Genomic DNA, 22,715 nt, shown 5'->3' on the forward strand with positions numbered 1-22,715 from the left:
ATTGTCATCATACACCACTGCATTTGTAAATACCTTCCTCTGAAATAAAGTGGGCTAGACGGCCTCTATTGTCGTATGGATAGAGTATCAGACAGACTTATTTCGTATGTGTGGCCATGAGGCCAATAGCACAATGACATTTTGTTTTAAAACAATTCGTCGTGAAGCACCACTTGTATACTGATTAGATTGTAGCTAAATATAGTGTACACAGTTTTATTAATATTCAATGTATTATCCTTCTTTCAAATATCTTTTAAAACCCAAACTGCAAATCTGAGAAGAAAGTAGTTATTTTGCTGTTCATTAACTGTACAAATGTTCTTTGTGATGGATACGTAGTTAGGCAGGTATTGATTCTTATATCCTCATATACTGGACATATCAATAAAACATGGTATTCATTTTCTTGGTTATATTTGCATAAAGGACACGTCGATGTTAAAACATCATTATCTTTGGAGTGTCTGTATAATTGTATATTGAGGGTATGTATACCACACCTGAACTTCCTTAAGCATTTGCGTAAAGGGAGAGAGTATCTGCCCAGTAACGTTTAATTGTGGTGGTCTTGTTACCCCGCCTGGCGCTCAGCATTAAGGGGATAAGACTGGTCCATTTGTGGTCAGTTTACTGTGTCAGAGTGGGGTATTCATGTTAAAACTTCGGCATGGTGTATCAGTGGCTTGTTCGGTAAAAACGACATGAGCAGACACACATACATGTACACATACGCGTGCATGCACGTCACCTCATATAAGTGCAATATTCTTGAACGCAACGTTAAACCTCAAACCTCATTTTGCCTTGCCTCACCTCTACAGAGAATGAATCAAATAAGGGAAAAAAATAAAAAATGCCTCCTTATTTATGCTCGGCACGAGTATACTGAATATTGTTTGTGAAGTCAGGTCTGAAGATTTTCGGGGTACGAGTGGCCCAGCCGTCTAAGGCGCCGTGATTCGCTGTGCAGAGTTGCGTCCCTTGGGCACGCCAGAGACCTTTAATTGTGGGTTCGAATCAATGTTCGCCCAGTTTATGTTTCTAGGATTGTCAGCACCCTACCCGTGCTCTTGGGTTTCACCGAAGTGGTAAACGTCTGAGACCTTCATCACTTGGGCTTTCCTCTCACATTAAGCTGCCACGCCGTGATATAACTGGAATACTATTACATGTTATCGTAAGCCGTACTGCCACCGCCGTTACAAACATTATCCTGTCTTATCAAAGTCAGTTGTAGACAATGCCAGGGATAGAAAAGGTTGAATAATGCATACCACGTTTATGGTAGCTGGTACCGGTCAAAGGGAGGCAACTCTGTTTTCAGATATTATAGCATTTGATACGGAAGTTATCCTGACGAAACCTGGATACTGTGGGTAAAAAGCTGACGGGCGTATTGTCAATAGAGGCATCACCTGTAGCTGTTCGTACTGGGCTTAAATGACTTTGTGTCTGAATGTGGCAAATGTACGTCATAATGACGCAAGGTATAATGAAATGAAGTGCACTGATGTTTGAACGGCTTTAAATGTTCTGTTTTGTTGTTGAACTCATTTTCCAGAATTGAAATAGTATTTTCCTGTTTTAAATCATACCATGAAGCAAATTTGTTCTTCACCTCATGTACATGAAATTTTGATCTTTTGATCACCACAACCATTGTACCTGTTACCTATTGTTCAGGTTGTGAGAAAGGGAGAGAAAACGTATACGCTTACTTATGCTATGTCTAGTGATATAAACAGAGGGACGGTTTGAATATTTGAAACGATGTACAATATGAAGGTTGTATAGCACTGTGATCGAACTACGAATTACGAATATGTTCTGATTACTGACTTGAATAATCAGTTTTTTATTCCATTTAATTTAGAAAGTATTTGAATTTCTGAGTAATTAATCTTTGCTATCACTGTGAGGTGGAGGTATTTGAATTCGTCAGAGATGTTTGTATGGATAAGAGCGACAAAACCCTTTTCATAATCACAAGAAATCTCTGTGGTAAGCAGACTCCATTTTACGATCATGAATTTATTAAAAGCATCACTATGAACTGTCATTATTTACGGGAGATATTTCACATGTAAAATCGAATCCGTAGCATTCTAAATTCAATAAATATAAAATGTCAGCGCCAGAGAATAACCAGTCTTGGATATCCACCGAAACAGATTCCATTGCGCATAAAAGGCAAAATAGCGGGGAAAACTATAGGAATGGATTACTGAAAATCACTGATGACACCATGTCTTGTGAAAGTGCACGCATGTCCTGCCCAACCGGTAGGAGCCGCCATTGGTACAATCTGACTCCACGTGTTCTTGGGGTAAACTTGCAAATGCAGAAAACACAAAGAAACAGTGATTTGATAAATATGTTTATTTTCCAAACATGATGACTGATGATATGCCCCCTGTTTACTGATCGCTGTAAAGTAGAGGTGAGATTACAATATCTCTGAAGAAGGTTAAAAGGCATGACGATAGTCATGTTCGAAATGATAAAAACAAAGTTTCATTTCTTGTAATATTTCTCCGACCGAGGTGCAATTACACTGAGAAGGAGGGCCGTCACTGCAGGATGTTGAGAATGTCCTCCCATTCGATCGTGCATCTCTCTTTACATGTCCATAGTGCTTTGACCAGGTCCAGATAGGTGGCCGAACTGCCATTCCACTGCTTCCATTTAGTGAGCATAATCAAGATCTGCATATACATTGAAGATGGGTGTGCAACTCTGCCCTGTTGGATAGCCACAACGCTGAGCCCAAGTTCAATCCCGACGTGCTCAAATCCCATCCCGATATGTCTCGCAACAAGTCCGAGATCTCGTGGAGTTACAGGAGTCTTCAGTCTCTCATTCACACAGCGTGTTGAACCTACACAGAAATCTGTATTACTTGATGTAACACCAATTCTACTACAAAGGCTCACATCAACAGGTTTCTTTCTGTTTTGTGTGATTGACATGTGGTATCGAATTAACCTTTATTTATCTCCAATGCTCATCGATATTCGAAATAAGCAATACAAATGGACAGAAAAAGAAGTTGCACATATCCTCCCATATACATATATGTCATCATAATAACGATTAAAATATGTTGAAAGTTATGCTGAACACATGGCATATATTACAAAATTTCTGAAATGAAATCTTCAAATTATGATAAAGAATGTCGCACAAAATTATCAATTTAATGGGCAGTTATAGTAAACGCACCTCTGCTTATGATCTGTTGGATGTTATACTCGATCAGCTCTTTGCTTGACTGGTGCATTCTCTAGAACGAAAAACACACACTATCAATTGTGTGTCGAGATGATATGCTGTAGTATTTCCTGAAAGGCGTTGAACTCAAATACAGTATTATTCTTCAGGTGGGATCAAACTTCTCCACTATAACACTGAATATGGAATGATAAACAGAGACAATGTCTGCCGGGACAGGAGTGAGTATATAAAGACTTTTAACCGTATGTTCGTTACCTTATATCCACTATTAAGCATATATACAGAATGCCACACGTGTAGTGTTAAATGATGTGTACATATATTACTACCATTATTGCACCTTAATGAACATATCAAAAAGGGCGTTATCAAGACGTACCTGCCACTGAAGTCCAGAGAAGCACGAGGCAATGTTCCCCATGCTGCCTATACATATATGACACTGACGTACACCACTCTGTGTGTTCCAACTGGTATGACTAAATCAAAACCTCTAAGCTATATGTGAGCACAGCGGGACGCCCAGGCACGAGAGGGGACACAACGTCTCACGCTCTCTCGCAATAGCTTCAACCAAAGATTTAGGAATTTCGGATTTCAAAACTGATATAAAGGCGGAGTTTGGCAAAATGGTGTGTATGTGAAAGAGATTATAATAGACCTATGTGGGGGTTATACCTCTTATCGTGCATTTAAAGTTTGTTGTCACACACTATGACCAACAATAATAAAGAAATAACATCACAGCAGTGTCGATAATTGACGTGTGGTCACAAACGCAACCTGCGGTTCAGTATGCCTCTTACACATGTAGATAAGAGAGCCTGTTCAGTCAATAACCAAGCCAGCCCTTTCAAGGTGTCATGACTTATATGTTAGTCTTGCAACGAAGACAATAGACATGGGAATATTGTCACAAAAATAGTCTTTTAAAAAGGATAATAGGTCTCAATCTAAATAAGTATCTAGAAATCATGACCATAGAATGGATCAGAACTTGATGTTAGACGTGTCAGCAATACGAAAATGTCCATGATTGGACTATAATCATGATTGGATCTTCTTCAGCTGTAGTCAAGTCGTCCACACGGACAGACGGACACACTATCATACCTCTTCCAAATATCCACTGCAAGGTCCACGTATCATGAATTTTGTTGACAATAATTTCACATACATTCTAATCGTTGACTTTCTTTGTTCCTACGCCTTGTAAAACATCTTTCAAACGCAGGTAATGTGATGATCAACAACATTTCTATCAACAGTTCGTTCGTTACATCAATTTCAGTTTCCGGAATTTCAGATGGCTAATGACAGAAGAACCCAATTAGTTATCACTTGCCCATTCTTCCCCGTGAGGGGCGGTAGGGTAGTCCAGTGGTTACAGTGTTCGCTCGTCACGCCTAAGACCCGGGTCCGAATCCTCACATGGGTTCAATGTGTGAAGCCCATTTCTGGTGCCCACCGCCGTGATATTGCTAAAATATTGCTAAAAGCTGCGTAAACATTACACCATCACTCATTCTCTCTTCCCCGTGTACATATGAGTGACTAGTTGTTTCGAAGGACGGATGGATAATTAGCAGTTGCTCAACTTTAATGTCTCTCTGGGATGATAATTGTAATAATGTGGTCTCCAGCTAGAGCTGCACTACAGCGATGACAGTAAATCATGCATGCTGATGGTATCTTATATAATTAGTGTGAAACGTAGCATGCAGAAAATGTAATCTTCGATTCGCTGATGTTATTATTCAGTCGCGCAGAAAAGATAAATTTCGTTGCACAGACCAAAACTAAGCACCCACCCATCGTCAGCTATACAGAATTATAATTCTACTACATTTGTTACATGTAGGTTACAGTCAACGTCGCATATCATATCACACACGAGATGAAGAAACGATATATATATCCTGTTACTATATATGACAGCTTATCATCAGTTGGTGTTTGGCATTGTAAAGGAATGACATTTGGAAACACACGTACTTGACCTCATGGAATACAATTCTTCAATTACGTCATCTTTAAATAAAACCCTTTCTGTAATTGGAATAGATCTCGCCTAAACGCATGTCATAAGCATGTGCTCAATGTGTTCAACTTCAATGAAAGCAAAAGAAAACGCTGAACACAAATGAAATCATTGTACCGCTCTGTGCCGGTCACTGGTGGTTAATATGAAAGGATGGGTTATCTTTCGTGCCAATTCTCGGGAAAGAACAAAAGACTCAAACACATTCCTTGGTGTGTGGAACTCAAAGGTTGTATACTTGTAAACATTTTTGATAGCCGTTAATATATAACAGTAATCGCATCTTTACGAGTCTTTCATATGTACAAACACCAACAATATTGAGAAAGTCGTGCATTCACATATACATGTGCACACATTCGAACACATTCATGCACTGTAAACATATGATGCAACCCCTGACGTCCCTCTCTGATCCCAGCACATCCTTACCTTATGCCCGTATTATCAGCATACTACACGTAGGTCACCAAACATTGTATTTCTGACACTACCCTAGCGTCATGTCTTTACATATGATAGTATGTCCCACCACACTTAACATGCATGACACGAAGTATGACCCTTATATGTGTCACACTGTGATGGCCGTCTCTTTCACATGCACTGCAGTTGATAAAGAAGGCCTACCCGATATCGAAATCCTGACAAGCATGACCTAATATTCCCCATGATCATTATCCCAGCTACGAATCCGCAGCGTGCGATATTGTGACCCAGTTAACACAACGTAGCCAGCCCAGTTTATACATGCATGACTGATGGGAGGGGACTCCCTTGTACAATTTAGCGGCACACTGTAAATCTCAGACGAATGTAACCAACCAGTTACTGTCATTTCTCCAATTCACGGACTTCGGATTTCCGGGTTACGGCTATGAATCGCCATGTCATTCAGTTACATAGTTGTCACAACAGGGGGGATATGTTTTCATTCTTACTCAGTGGTTATAGGCTGCTTATCAAATCTCCTCAATGTCAACACCTCGTGGAGTAAGCTGTCTACTTCAGATGCCGTAAAAGCCTGTTTGATAGCTGTGTGATGAAGATCAGGTTGTAGAAAAAGGAGGTACGTTTTAATCACAAGTGATCATAGTATTGAGACGAGAGACGCCATATTATTACCAATAAAACGCGTATATATGATTTGTTTCTTTTGTATTTATGTGTGATGAGGTTTTATTTTACTCGAAAAGCCTAAATTCGTGTGGGATAACACACACTATGTTGATGTTGAGCAGTATATCAATCAATATAAGTTATGGTGTATCAATTAATTGTCTCCTATCATGGGAAACCGCTAACGTGGACAGGCACACTGACACGTATGCAGGCTTCCTGCACTTTCCTCACTTTCTCCAGTAATAATGATGATATTGGTGTTAGATTGTCAGATGTGCTCCTGTCGTTTCCGGAGTGAATGAGCGTTTCAATTTCATTCGAAAATATGACCCAATTTTGTTAAGCAACTGGCATACTCTAACTGCAGATACTAATCTATCTATCGAACTAGGGACTATTCTGGTTTGTCTGAAATGAGGGTTGTCTGTGGGCACTACGCAATAAAACGAAACGAAAGGAAACACACTTCGGGCAGCTATATGGCAGATAGTTCATGCAAGATGTGAACAAGACAATCCGGCAATCCGACATAATATATGACGTTTCGTTCATTTGTCAAAATCAGTTCATAACACTGTGGTTGAGACAAGCAGTTAGTTCTAGGTAGGATACGGACCTCATGTTATACTACTCATCAGGCATTTAGTACAGGCTGGCCCCTGAGGTATATATGAAAACTAAGTGGTATAAAATGTAATGGAGATAAAGGAAACCCCCGTACAAACAACATGAAGGTTTATCTGAAAGCATACGACGCCGTTAGGTTCGGATGACACCCACACAGCTCAGTGACCAACTCTGACCACCTGATTCGCTCCAGTCAGCTCTTGCAGCAATCATAGGATACTGGTGCCTTATTCATCACCGGAATCTACACAGGGTAGATGTAATGTAGTAAAATCACATGATCATCATCAGTAGCATGAGCTGGGACACTTGCAACTGCTATCAGACTGTCAGTAACACCACGTAGACTAACATAGTCACAAACATCCATATGTGCAATGTATAAATGAACAAAAAAACCTGTAGTTTTAAAAAGCAACATTTATTCGTGAAACATAAGGAAATATCAAACATGTACGTTATTCTTAACATATACTAGAGCAGTGAGCCAACAGTGTTGTTGTTAGGTCAGGTGTGCACTACGAATGACACACTAAGTCGATGGTGATTGGAGAATGTTTAGTATGGCATCCATTTCGAGCGTACATCTAACTCTGCATCTCCGCAACGCTCTGACGAGCACAAGGCCAGTGGCAGATCTGCCATTCCTCTCCTTCCACTTGGTGAGCATGTGTAAGGTCTGCATATAAAGTGAATTTGGGTGTGAAACTTTGCCTTGTTCGATCACCACAAGATTGAGTCCAAGTTCGATTCCAATAGATTCAAACCCGATCCCAATATGATTTGCCACCAGGCTGACACCTTTCTGAGAAACAGGGATTCTCAGTCTTTCCTCATTTACAGGGCCTACAAAACAAATTAACATCACGTTTTATGATTTAAAAAATGTGAATGAAAATTATAGATGAGTCTTGAGTTTTGTGTAATTTTGTTTTTGACTTTTCAAAATTATATTTTAACAAACACTTTACAAATCAGAACAGATACGGAAATTGTGTTGCGAGACATAGTACATCTTAATATATGCAGAGGAGAATACATATTCTCTCCACGTCTACAGTATGGCATATGTGTACTTAAGATATTATGCGACGTTCATATTGTATATTTAACATAATCAAATTGATCAAGATAAAAAGGACATATTCAATGACATTAAAAAAACGAACCTGTCAATGTGACCAATGGATTATATGAACGGATCATCTGGTTGTGTGGCTGGTGAAGTCTCTGGAAGGGAGATGTTTATACCATCACATGTCAGGTATAAAATTAAATGTTGCAAGCTTATGTCATATATACTTTTCGTGCTGTCATACACACACACACACACACACGCACACACACACGCGCACACGCACACACGCACGCGCGCACGCACACACACACACACACAGAAATAAAGACAGGCTGTATAAGACCATGCAACCACAAACGTGCACATCGACATGCAAACAATGAGCTCGTTAGTTTCTAATAATTAAAGTTCACCTACCCGATACCCAAATCCGGACCAGCATGACACATAATTCCCCATTGTCGGCTCTGTACATACGTTTTACCCTCTGCTTTACTGATCTGCTGTCCGTTCAATCGCTTGCTCTTTATATGCAGGCTTTGTGAAGGGGATTTCCCTAAACTTGTCGACAAAAAATACTGTTGCATATAAGCGGTCGCGTGTTTATCGACGGGCGTTTATTGAAGCAAAACGCGAGAACGCGAGGTCTTTCCCAGGGTGTAGCAACTAAGAAGACTGAGAGGTAATGCATGCTATACATCATAAATCCGAAAATCCGACTTGTTGTACATTCACTTCACAATGTCAACTAGTTAGCGGAAACGTCCTAGGCTGTGTGTGTGTGTGTTTTTGGTTTTGTGTTGTTGTTTTTTGGTGTGTTTTGTGTGTGTGTGTGTGTGTGTGTGTGTGTGTGTGTGTGTGTGTGTGTGTGTGTGTGTGTGTGTGTGTGTGTGTGTGTGTGTGTGTGTGTGTGTGTGTGTGTGTGTGTGTGTGTGTGTGTGTGTGTGTGTGTGTGTGTGTGTGATGAGTCAGTTCGCATTGAGAGCTCAGTGGGATATAACAACATAGCGAAGAGCTTCACTTGAACTGATTGTGAAGGCGGAACCTTCTGCTGTTTGATTGACCTCGATGTGAACAGACAGCAGTTGAATCATCTCACATCTACTCCCTACACATCAAGTTGTGATTAAAGTGACATGCGTGATAATAAAGGAATATCTGCTATACTCTCATCCTGTTGAATTGAATGTACTGGTTACAAAGAGGAATATAGAAAATGGCTATAGTGTACAACAATGTCACATTATCCCAAATAGACTCAATATATTATGTTTTAGATATGATACTAACGTTACAGTTGATGAAGTGTTATTATTAAATAACTGACAATTGAATAACTATTCTGAAATGCATTGATATTTTTGAATGGACATGTGAATAAATCCAATTGAAACAGAGAATCTCTGATTGACTGTGTCGGATTTTCGGACTAGCTAAGTCACAAGACAAGTAAACGTTCTTGTCGTCTCTTGATTGACTTGCCGATCGACTACGCCTGTCCTATACTTTTTTTTTTATCGAAAAGTACAGCATGAGTAGTATTTCATTTTAGTTGTTTTCATAATTATATTGTAGGTATTTTACATGAGTAAAATTTTAAACTCCCCCTTTTGACAATGTTATTGACCCAGGGGGTAAAAAGCACTTAACATCCACGTTAGTGTTCCTGGATATAATGTTAGTATTATGTGACGTACATTAGTGTAGAAATAGTACAAACTATACAAACATCTCGTTCTAGTGATGTTTCAAAGTGAATGTCACGTGGAACAATATGCCTTCAGCTTCGACTTATGTCATCTACATTTCCCTGTTGCTTATGTACTTAAACGCATGCACATATCATTCAAATGTCCTGGAAAGACACATTTTTCTTACAACTAAGCTTAAATTCAATCAAGATTCGGCATCACAGGCCTGATCAAGTCATCCCAGAAATAGGAAATAAGGTAATTTTTTTACTAAATATGACATGCTACCTGTCAAAGTCATTTGCAATTCTATCCCTTATAATTACTATGACCTTTACAGGGAGATTTCACACCTCCTTACTCACTTACTTAAATGGATCGGATGGTCATGCTTGGTGACTTGGTTGACAGCGTGGAGTAGTAACCCGACGACGTGAGTCATTGCTCATGATAGTGATCCCTGGATTCTTTGGTCGAGACTCGATACTTTACAGGCCACCGTGATATGTCAAGAGTATAGCTGGTAGCGGCATTTGGCATACATACAGTTAAAATAGTGTATGTGTGTGTGTGTGTGTGTGTGTGTGTGTGTGTGTGTGTGTGTGAGTGAGTGAGTGAGTGAGTGAGTGAGTGTGTGTGAGTGTGTGTGTTCGTGTGTTCGTGTATGTGTGTGTGTGTGTGTGTGTGGGTGTGTGTGTGTGTGTGTGTGTGTGTGTGTGTGTGTGTGTGTGTGTGTGTGTGTGTGTGTGTTCGTGTGTTCGTGTTTGTGTGTGTGTTTGAACGAACAAAAGACAAACAACAACTTCAACATTTTCATGAAGATGTTTCTGCAGAATGTTTCCTTCGCAAAACTGAAATTTGAAAAGGATCATATGTTTTTATATCCAGGAAATACTTAATGGGGCAAATTTTACGAGTTGAATGGGCGTGAAAGCATGAATAGCTGCATAAGAGGAAAAATAGTGGTGGTGTGGATTGGCATACATGAGAAATGAGACAAGCATGCTGTTAACCAAAGTAAATCGTCTCGTGCACCAATACACGTGAATTGCTTTTCAATAGTACATAATATGATATGAACTTATACACATTAGCAGGTCATTTTGCGTTGAGAGCTCAATGGGATATAACAACATAGCAAAGAACTTCACTTGAACTGATTGCGAAAGCGGAACCTTCTACTGTTTAATTGACCTCGATGTGTACGTACAGCAGTTGAATCATCTCACATCTATTTTCTATACATCAAGTTTTGATAAAAGCGACATGGGTAATAATAAAGGAATATCTTCTAATATTTTCCTCCTATTCAATTTAATGTACTGGTTACAAAAGAATATCTGGGTAATAATAAAGGAATATCTGCAAATATATCGTCCTGTTCAATTAAATGTACTGGTTACAAAGAGAAATATCGAAAAATGGTTACAGTATACAGCAATGTCACATTAGCCAAATAGACTCAACATAATATGTTTTAGATATGGTACTGAGGTAACGGTGCTGCAGTGCGCATTGGTTATTGCAGAGCATGTGTCGGATCTTAAATAACTGACAATTGAATAACTATTTTGAAATGCATTGATATTTTTTAATGGAATTTTGACATGTGTTATTATTAAATAACTGACAATTGAATAACTATTCTGAAATGCATTGATATTTTTGAATAGATACGTGAATAAATCCAGTTGGAACGGAGAATCTCTGATTGACTGTGTCGGATTTTCGGACTAGCTACGTCACAATCGCCGCCGACAAGTAAACGTTCTTATCGTCTCTTGTACCGGGTCTCGACTACTTCTGTCCTATACCCTGAAGCTGAGATTGTTTTGTCGAAAAGGTACAAAGTAAATAGTATTTCATTTCAATGGTTTTCATAGTTAGAGTGCAGGTATTTTACATGAAGTAACATTTTAAACTCCCGCTTTTGACAATGTTATTGAACCCAAGGGATAAAATGCATATGTGACATACATTAGTGTAGAAATGGGACAAACTATACAAACATCTCGTTCTAGTGATGTTTCAAAGTGAATGTCACGTGGAATAATATGCCTTAAGCTTCAACTCATGTCATCCATATTTCCCTGTTGCTTATGTACTTAAACGCATGTGCATATCATTAAATTTCCTGGAAACACACATTTTTCTTACAACTAAGCTAAACTTAAATCAAGGTTCGGCATCATAGGCCTGATCAAGTCATTCCAGAAGTAGGAAATTAGGTAGATTTTTTTACGAAATATGACATGCTGCCTGTCAAAGTGATTTTCAATTCTATCCCATACTATGACCTTTACAGGGAGATTTCACACCTCCTTACTCACTTACTTAAATGGATCGGGTGGTCATGTTTTTTGACTTGGTTGACAGCGTGAAGTGGTAACCCGACGACGTGAATCATTGCTCATGATAGTGATCCCTGGATTCTTTGGTCGAGACTCGATACTTTACAGGCCACCGTGATATGTCAGGAGTATTGCTGGTGGCGGCATTTGGCAACAACAAACAGCTTACATCTTTTATGAATTTTATGAGTGTGGCGGGTGCTTCTGGTAGAGCATTACATGCTAATCATTCTGTGGAATACCTGGTGTCATCACTGATTTCCGGTGATCCATTCATATACTTTTCATCACTATTTCATCTTTTCTATGCATAAAAATGTGACAGTGTTTCAGGCTTCTCTATTATTGAGAATATGACTTGTATGTTTGTCATTCGAATACTTTGTCAAGATATTTGTAGAATGTAGGGGAGCATATTATTGAATACAAAAAATCGGATTTTCGAAACAACTAGATTTGTCATCCCTACAACTCTGTTGCAATGGTGCATAGATATGAATGCAGTCACTTATTGTCCAAATGTTTTATGGTAAAAGTGTAGAAGACTGGATAGGATAGCCATTTCCTTGTCTGTGACGGGTGCCACCAGTGGGACAGGATACCTTTTCGCGAACTTCTGGTATCATCTCTATTTGATTTCATACCTGAGAACCACTACCGCCCATAACCAGTATTTGCAAACTTCCAACCAGGACTATAATAGAGCTACTATAGAAAGTAGAACACTGATTGTCGTCCATAATCAATCAGCAAAATTCTACGGCCGACAAACCCTTGTGAAATTGTGCAAAAGAAGAGACAACAAATAAACAGTACACTTGGAACAACATAACACAAATAATTTGACTGTTCAATCGTGACCGGATATTGTAGAGGCAAATCGTTATGTGAGAGGCAATTATGTCTCCGGATTTTCGGATTACGGATGACGTTAAGACCACAAGTATTCATCCCTCGCTAGTTCATCCTCAAATATAAGAGACAGAAAGACAAGATGTTACAAAAGGCATCACATCAATTTATTAAAAGCATTTATTCTCAACATATACAAATAGAATCACAATGTATTACAAACGGAAAAGATATTACTGTCTAAATAAAGGGTGTTCAGTGTGCAACTTGAGGAAACAGAAAATCAATCAGATCATTTAGGATCCCAATCTATGTACAAAAGCCTCAGTGAACCTAGCATCTCGACTCGATATTTCAAAGTGGGAACCCAATGAATCAATGATAACTGTACATGAGAAGAGTGTTAAGTGCAGCGCTCGTATATGAGAAAACATAAATGTAGGCATGATTTCTCTGTATGTGGTCGGGGAAACTCAGTGAAGCATTACTTATATACCCACTCGTGTATTCACAGCGTAAAGCAAGACAGTGTCAGGTGAAAACAGCTCTCCGACTTGATTACACAGACACAGTGGACGGTCCCTGAAGGATGCTGAGAATGTCCTCCCACTCAATGGTACACCTGTCATTGCAACTCCGCAGTGCTCTGACAAGGACCAGGCTGGTTGCAGTTCTCCCGTTCTTCTCCTTCCACTTGGTAAGCATGTGTACAACTTGCATATATAGTGAACATGGATGTGCACAAGTCACTTGTTCGATAACCACGAGAGTCAGTCCAAGTTCGATGCCAACAGACTCGAACCCAATCCCGATATGACTTGCAACAAGGCTGAGATCTCTTCCAGATACAGGAGTATCCAACATCTCATCATTTAAGGCATATGCTTGGTTCCAGTGTGTTGGCCCTACAACATTAAACTCACAATAAACTACCTATTTACTTGTGTACATTTTGTTTGATAGATGATGTTACAACATTCAGTTCACATTCATTATTCCAAATAGCTTCACTAAACAAAAACATATGGTACATACATAAAGTAACGTAAACAGAAATCATTTGGTACACACAGAACTAAACTTCCTGAAATATAATAAGACAAGCAAATTGTTTAAATTCAATAAAACTAAAACATCAAACTAAAAGGCGACTATGCTTGTTGTAAGAGGCGACTAACAGGATCGGGTGGTAAGGCTCGCTAACATGTTTGTTGCATGTCATCGTATCCCAATTGCGTAGATCGATACTTATGATGTTAATCACTGGATTGTCTGGTCCAGACTCGATTATTTACAGATTGCCGTCATATAGCTGGAATATTGCTGAGTGCGACTTTAAACAACAACAAAACAAAATACAAGCAAACAAAACAACAAACAATGTAATTTAACGTACATGTAACTCTCTCTGTCAGATTGGGTTCATTTTGGCAGTTTATAGAGTTCTCTGAGGTGGACAGTCTCTGGAATCGAATAAACACTGTTTCAAACACGATTGATAGCTACACCATCAAAGCAATAAAACAATATGGATAATCTTACATAAACTAAACAAGACAATGCAATGACAAATTCACATGAACATGTACACACGCCGACGCGCATTATAAACATTGACATGCTAAAGTTCGAATAGGGAAAGCACGTGAAATATGCCTATGGCTGTAAACATAACATCTTGACCCACCTGATATCGGGATATTGGCCAGCATGAAACAATATTACCCATACTGTCTGTATTTATGCCTCTACTCCACACATGTGTATCCGACAGTCAGCTGACACAATCTGATACTGTCGACTCTTCTGACAGGATTTATATATTGGAGTAGCATAAGGGGATTCCCCTGTGGTGTAGCACATTGTAGTACATTGTCAGTCACAGGCATATGTTACAGTCAACTTACAACCGATTTTTGGATCGCAGATCGCGGAGTTCGGATTTTAGGATTTCATATCAGGCTGATGGGTATGGGTAAAATAGGCCGGTGATGATGCAGGTGAAGGGACAAGAAGTAGTCCTGAAACGTCGTTACAAATCATAGAGAAAATTGTGATCCATAAGAGTCTCATGTCTGTCTTCTTGTAGGCTGTTCAACAAGTCATATCGATATGTGTCCTTTCTTGGCCATCTGTCATGTTCAGATGCAGTAAATAATAAACGTGTTTATGTTGCCTTATGTTCAATGAAGTCAGATTGTGATTTGATATTGGGATGGTGTGATACCTAAGCCGTTGAAGCGTTGGCTCAACACAACGACGATCCAGTTAAAATTCCCATCATGGGGACAATGTAGGACGTCATGTGTCTCTCGTCGTGATTGCTGGAATGTAAGCAGGGTAAAACTTTACCTCTCACTCAAATTATTATTGATTGAATAAGACGTCTTGTGTTGCAAACGATAATTGTACAAAATGTACTTATAAATTAGGCTGAAGATTGTTAATGGTGATTTGAATTATTAAAAGTTGTATTTACTTATAATAACTTGTCTTGAACCTGGTTTAATACTTTAAATTTATCCAGAGATATTAACAGCAAGATTCAACCAAAATGAGTTGATTCCTTTTGTAGTTACCATTTCACTACTTGATGTATTCAGTTCACTTGTTCACTTGTGGCCCTCATCAGCTCAGATGTAGATGAGCCTGTCGTTCTTATGTTCCTTATCACCAATACACGGTATTCAGAATTTGATAAATAAAAGAACCATTAAATACATCCCATCACATTTCCTTCGAGGTTACGATACAAATGCTTCTGTCTTCAGTCTATGTTACAGACAATAAATCATAAATACTAAAATAGTCAATTAATAGTATACACATTCAGATATCATCCGACATAATGCCTTGAAGGTGTTTGCACATAATATTTGTGGCTCAAAGCAATATTACCAAGGAAAACTATATGTATATATCGGTGTGTGTAGGAATCTGACACTGGTATATAATACATTGAAAGTGAACCTTGTTTGCACCGATCGATCTCGATAAAAATCCTTGATCCGAAAATCCGAACAAGGCTATAAATACATGTCGCTGGAGGAACTACCCAGGATCTCATACCGGAATGTAAACATTGTGTCAGGGCTTTTCGGGAAGGCTGGTTGGATATATGATGTCATACTCAAGCTGATCACAGTACATAGGAAAAATTATGTTGCTGTGCCGATACAGAAATGATATACATGAATTACATATGTCAGTAGCGGGATGTATGCAATTTAACGTGCTGCATTCATTTGAAAATTTGAAGAAGAAATGAGCGGGAATATGAGCGGTGAATTGTGATATTGAGGAAATGATAATATACGTGGTTATCTACATTCACATGTTTCATCATATAAGTTTGCACTAAAACACTTGGACTTGTTTTGTTGTTAATAGTGCATAAGATAATCATGCAGTGATAAATACTTAGTGTAAAATTGACTTCGGCCAGAATAGATACAAATGATACCTTTGACCGTCAAACCAGCTGTTTCAATCAGAGGGGGTTTCTTGTGATTTAATACCCCCTGATTGACCAATCAGAATCGAGTAATTTACAAATTTATGGTAGAATTATTAGCATAATGATTATCATTTTAAAATGGGAATGATATTTGTACACCATGATAAGATATTCTGATCTACTTACGTTGTGAAACCGAAAACTCTTTCTTTCAAATAACCAGTAGCCAATCACCAGAAGTTACAATTGAATCTTTCCACTATACATCTTTAACAATGCTAGTCCCCATACACCATTTGTTTCTGAGATGAATACGCAACATTTTTGTATACATTTGACCTCCTGAGCATTGCACTGTTGGTGAAGTGTTGTCGTTAGAACCTATCCCAATTTCACATCAAACCTCTCTTATCACATACATCACCCACTACATAGCACAATCTGCCACGGTCGTTGTTAACATGGTTTTCACATGTCTCCAGTGTGCACTAATATACAAGAAAAGTCGTAGACAATACATTGTCAGTGATGTCAATGTGGGTTTGTGATAGCTGATTAAAGGGAGGTAACTCTATCGACTCTGTTTCCAGATTTTCGAACATGGATAAGGAAATGAGACAAATCCATGTACACTTAGTGTAAAGTAGTAAGACTGGGACGCAAGTTTGTATACAGGCACAGATACACATTGCACAATATGGATTGTACACAGGATGAAGATGATTACAATGTCCAAATATGTAGGTTGATGTCACGTCCAATCAGCATATTTTCTTCATCTCTTTTGATACATAAGGAACATATGTGCGACAATCATGTGGCTTAGAAAACAGGAAACATACTGACGCACGCACGCACGGACACGGGACAAAATATACAGTTTCTTTTTCTGTCAGCTTGTATTGCTGATTAGGAATGTCAAATGGATAACAAGTAATTTCTTCAGGTGTATAAGCTTCAAATAAACAAAAAGGATTGTGTAGATATGTGTGCTTGTCAAAACTCTTTTATGCACACAAAATCTTTCTCCGCCGAACGGCTCTTTAGGTGAAAACTTTAACGGGGTATAGGCGACGCAAAGCAGTATTTGTGACGTCATAATATCTGTGACGTAACAGTTTATGACAATAGAGGGTGACGTAAAAACATAATCATAGTTGACGGATATCAGTATGTTTGTGACGTCATAATGCCTTTGATATACTGCTGCTACACTGCTAATACATACTGCTTAATAAGTAAAAGTAAAAGTAAAATCGATAAAAAAAAATCCCTCCCAGGCGGGATGCATAGTATTTGATCAAGACCACGTGAACCAATCAGATCTCAAAATCCTGACATCGGAGGTATGATGGAATACCTCCAATTGAACTTGGCAGATATTATTATAGCAACAAAACCCTTTACAAGAATAATTAGAAATATCTGCTAAATGGAGAGTTTGTGTTATTTAATGCAGTGTCAACTTAATTTCGGAGGAAAACTGTCGCGCAGGTCATTCACTGATGATAAGAAAAGGGGTGTGACGTGTGACGTCACGCTATAAACAGTTCACCGGCGACAGCTTTTGAGAGGACAGGTTGTTGGCAAATGTCGGGACCATCTGTGTTATAAATAGATCAACGTTGAGCGCTTCAAATCGGGTCACACAGCCAGTCGTCTATCGGCTGTGTAAACATATAATTCTGAATGACTTAACCATATACAAACACTAATATGTTCAGGGCAAGTCCTCTTTACCTTGTCAAAGTAACTATATCTGCTTGTGGTAGCGAGAGAGAGAGGTAGCGAGAGAGAGAGAGAGAGAGAGAGAGAGAGAGAGAGGAAGCGAGAGGTAGCGAGAGGTAGCGAGAGGTAGAGGTAGAGGTAGAGAGAGAGAGAGAGAGAGAGAGAGAGAGAGAGAGAGAGAGAGAGAGAGAGAGAGAGAGAGAGAGAGACGCACGTACAAATACACACACACGGATGCACAGTGACAGAAACACGTATCAGCACACCCTGTCGGGCTGATTGTGGGAAAACAGTCATTCGTAACAACGTTAATGACCAGGGTAGAACATAGTGCAGAAATACATCCCTCAGTACTTCTACATTGTACATTGCATCGCTGAAGGCAAGGAAGGTGTTTATACCCAGGATCTCAGCTAACAATGTAGGAATGTCAGAGCACTAAGTAACATAGAATCATAGAAACAGGAAATAAATAGTAAGGTATAAAAAGGTTTGTGGCGAGCCCAATGTCATTTTGTTTCATCCGGTATGGGTGTCAGCGGGCTCCTAACTGTCGCTCTCCATGTTCCAGTGTTTAGAGGTAAGTGTTTGTAATTTTCTTTAATATTCAAACCGGAAAATACCTATTTTCATACGAATGAATTATTGGGAAATATGCATTTCATTTGATAAAATATTATGGTTTCAAGAATAGTGTCAAATCCTCAGGGAGTTGAGAATAAAAAACAATACAAGGTTTATGTAGTGCCGTCCATCCTTCCTTGTCCTCATCTGCAACACTTGCGGCTACAGATTCATGTCCATTCTGACAAGTTATATGTAGTGGCGTCCGTCCGTTCTCATTAACAGCTGTAACCCTAGCACAGCTCTTGATCACAGGTGCGGCTACAGATTCATGTCCATTCTGACCAGTTATATGTAGTGCCGTCCGTCCGTTATCATTAACAGCTGTAACACTAGCGCCACTCTTGATCACAGGTGCGGCTACAGATTCATGTCCATTCTGACCAGTTATATGTAGTGCCGTCCGTCCGTTCTCATTAACAGCTGTAACACTAGCGCCACTCTTGATCACAGGTGCGGCTACAGATTCATGTCCATTCTGACCAGTTATATGTAGTGGCGTCCGTACGTTCTCATTAACAGCTGTAACCCTAGCACAACTCTTGATCACAGGTGCGGCTACAGATTCATGTTCATTCTGACATTTATTTGTAGTGCCGTCCGTCCGTTATCATTAACAGCTGTAACACTAGCGCCACTCTTGATCACAGGTGTGGCTACAGATTCATGTTCATTCTGACAAGTTATATGTAGTGGCGTCCGTCCGTTCTCATTAACAGCTGTAACACTAGCGCCACTCTTGATCACAGGTGCGGCTACAGATTCATGTTCATTCTGACAAGATATATGTAGTGCCGTCCGTCCGTTCTTATTAACAACTGTAATACTTGCGCCACTCTTGATCAAAAGTGCGGCTACAGATTCATGTCCATTCTGACCAGTTATATGTAGTGGCGTCCGTACGTTCTCATTAACAGCTGTAACCCTAGCACAACTCTTGATCACAGGTGCGGCTACAGATTCATGTTCATTCTGACATGTTATTTGTAGTGCCGTCCGTCCGTTATCATTAACAGCTGTAACACTAGCGCCACTCTTGATCACAGGTGCGGCTACAGATTCATGTTCATTCTGACAAGTTATATGTAGTGGCGTCCGTCCGTTCTCATTAACAGCTGTAACACTAGCGCCACTCTTGATCACAGGTGCGGCTACAGATTCATGTTCATTCTGACAAGATATATGTAGTGCCGTCCGTCCGTTCTTATTAACAACTGTAATACTTGCGCCACTCTTGATCAAAAGTGCGGCTACAGATTAGATAATGTATAAACAACATGTAGATCAATCATCAAACCTTTTCAGTCATGGAACTAACCGTATTGTCAATGACAGTGTATTCGTATGGATGCATTGTAATGGTATCATGCACAATCTGAAAATACACTCCACCCTGGCAGGTATTTCCAATCCAATTATCCGTACTAATTGCAATTGCTAGGTGACGGTAGTTCACGTCCCTATATGTTCAGTAAGTAGTTGGTGCGGTATGGGGAACATGTTAAGGTACCCAAAGTCTTAATACACAGTGTGTATCATTTAACTGTATCATTTACCTAAGCACAAAAGGGGGCAACAACTTTAATATTAACATATACTGTGACGTCAATGGGATGTATTCTTGTTGCAGTGTAGTCTACAGTGTCATTTATCATTTCAGATCCACGGACCAGGCCAAACTACGTAGGTATCATTCATGGTGTCATGGAAGATCAGCATATGTCTGTGCACATGAGAATTGGACATGTTGCCATTGGAATCAACATCAGTGCTTATCATATCTCTCTAAATATGATCTTGTCTTGGAACAGCATGGTACTCTTTGCGCATCTGTCAGTCTGCAGGTTGTGATTTGGCGATACGTCATCACTCTTGGACATTCTATGAGAGTTACTTGATGGATGAAAAGAAACAGTTGGTGTCTGTGAGCTATTTGGGAAGGCTATTTGGACTGTATGGCCTTCCATATCATCTGTTGTGAGATCAGGATTTCAACTTCATTTTTATAACAGACACTTGCAAACATGGGACATCTATCACAGACGCCCCCATGGTTTTGCAGGTTAAAATAGACCCCAAGACTCGATTGTGTACAGACCACCGAAACATAGATGGGATGTAGCTGCCTGTGGCGTTTTACAACAAAACGAAGTATACTTTTCTTTTAATATCAATTTAACGCCGATTGTGCATTGGGTATGTGTTATTATATCTGGTGTCTGAAAATGATGTTATAACCTTACATTTATGATTTATCAATAAACATATGTAACATGAATTGTAGCCCTTAATTCCCATTCGTTTACTGCTACTGTGTTTCACATAAATGACAAAAGAAAAAGCCATCAAAGTAGATACAAGTACAACAAAACAAAGGAATTAAACTTTACTCAAATAGAAAATTGATTTATAGTGAGTGAGTGAGTTGGGCTTAACGCCGCTTTTAACAGTATTCCAGTTATATCAGAGCGTGTCAGCTTAATGTGGGAGGAAAGCCCGAAGTGATGCAGGTCTCAGACGTTTACCACTTCGGTGAAACCCACGAGCACGGGTATGGTGCTCACAAACCTAGAAACATTATTGGGGCGAACCGGGATTCGAACCAACAATCATAGGTTTCTTGCGTGTTCAAGGGACGCAACTGTGCACAGCGAATCGCGGCGCCTTAGATGACTGGTCCACCCGTACACCCTCATGGTAAAAGAAAACATAAAATCTTTCACCATGCTCCCCGAAATTGATTTATATGACAAGACAGTTTTATTAGCCAGTTCACAAAAGACACTTCACGTCCTTCATTGACGTTGGAGGTTGAAGGAGAGCACTCGCCGTGAACAAATCCCATTGAGTAAGACACACAAATGTTTATGGAATGTTACAACTAAACAATTCATCTCAAAGAAGGGGATCCTTTTAAGTTTGGTGTTCACTGTGCCCTGGGTATAATATAAGTGCCCGGAATATAAAACCGGAATCCCCACGGGGCACAACAATATTGCGAAACGAGATACTGGAGTATCTGTCAAAATGTAGCAGTTGTTTATTTCATTGAAATGCTGTTCACTATTTTCATATTGATGAGATATAAGAAGCCTATGTCTGCGCTTTGATATTTGAAGTGATAGGCCAGTTCCGTATCTTTCAGGTTTATTCGTTGAATTAACATAAACATACATTCGGATATTTCGAATTGTACACATATATATAGCGCCATCCAAACATTCCTGAAATAATAAAATAATTCGGATAGCTCTCCGTCATTTACACCTGAGATTGAATCATTTTCTGTTATAAATCGCCACTACAGTGCTGACGGCCTGTATCCCTTTTTAGTGTTCGACAGGGTAAGTCGTTGTCGCATTGCTGCTATTGATAGACTTGCTTACATCGTTAAGACCCTAGTATATCAATTCACTCATGAACATGAGTGAGTGAGAGAGCTGGGTTTAACGCCACATTTAACAGTATTCCAGTTATATCGTGGCGTGTCAGCTTAATGTGGGAGGAAAGCCCGAAGTGACGCAGGTCTTAGACGTTTACCACTTCGGTGAAACCCACGAGCACGGGTATGGTGCTGACAAATCTAGAAACATAATCGGGGCGAACCAGGATTCCAACCCACAATCATGGGTTTCTGGCGTGCCCAAGGAACGCAACTCTGCACAGCGAATCGCGGCGCCTTAGACGACTGGGCCACCCGTGCCCCCTCATGGTCAAAGAAAACATAAAATCTTTCACCATGCTCCACATGGTCCCCAAAATTGATTTATATGACAAGACAGTTTTTTTTAGCCAGTTCACAAAAGACACTTCACGTCCTTCATTGACGTTGGAGGTTGAAGGAGAGCACTCGCCGTGAACAAATCCCATTGAGTAAGACACACAAATGTTTATGGAATGTTACAAC

The 22,715-nt window shown here is 39.5% G+C and overlaps 1 long non-coding RNA gene across 1 annotated transcript; it reads left to right on the forward strand.

Annotated features, from left to right (window-relative positions):
* The first annotated feature begins 18,683 nt into the window (after positions 1–18,683).
* On the forward strand, positions 18,684–21,086 carry LOC125377888. The gene is made up of 2 exons (XR_007219861.1): positions 18,684–18,764; positions 20,469–21,086. It is a non-coding gene; the product is annotated as an uncharacterized LOC125377888 (long non-coding RNA).
* Positions 21,087–22,715: the final 1,629 nt, after the last annotated feature.

The sequence above is a fragment of the Haliotis rufescens genome, unplaced genomic scaffold, assembly GCF_023055435.1.
Source record: "Haliotis rufescens isolate VD_foot unplaced genomic scaffold, xgHalRufe1.0.p SCAF_103, whole genome shotgun sequence".
NCBI lineage: Eukaryota > Metazoa > Mollusca > Gastropoda > Lepetellida > Haliotidae > Haliotis > Haliotis rufescens.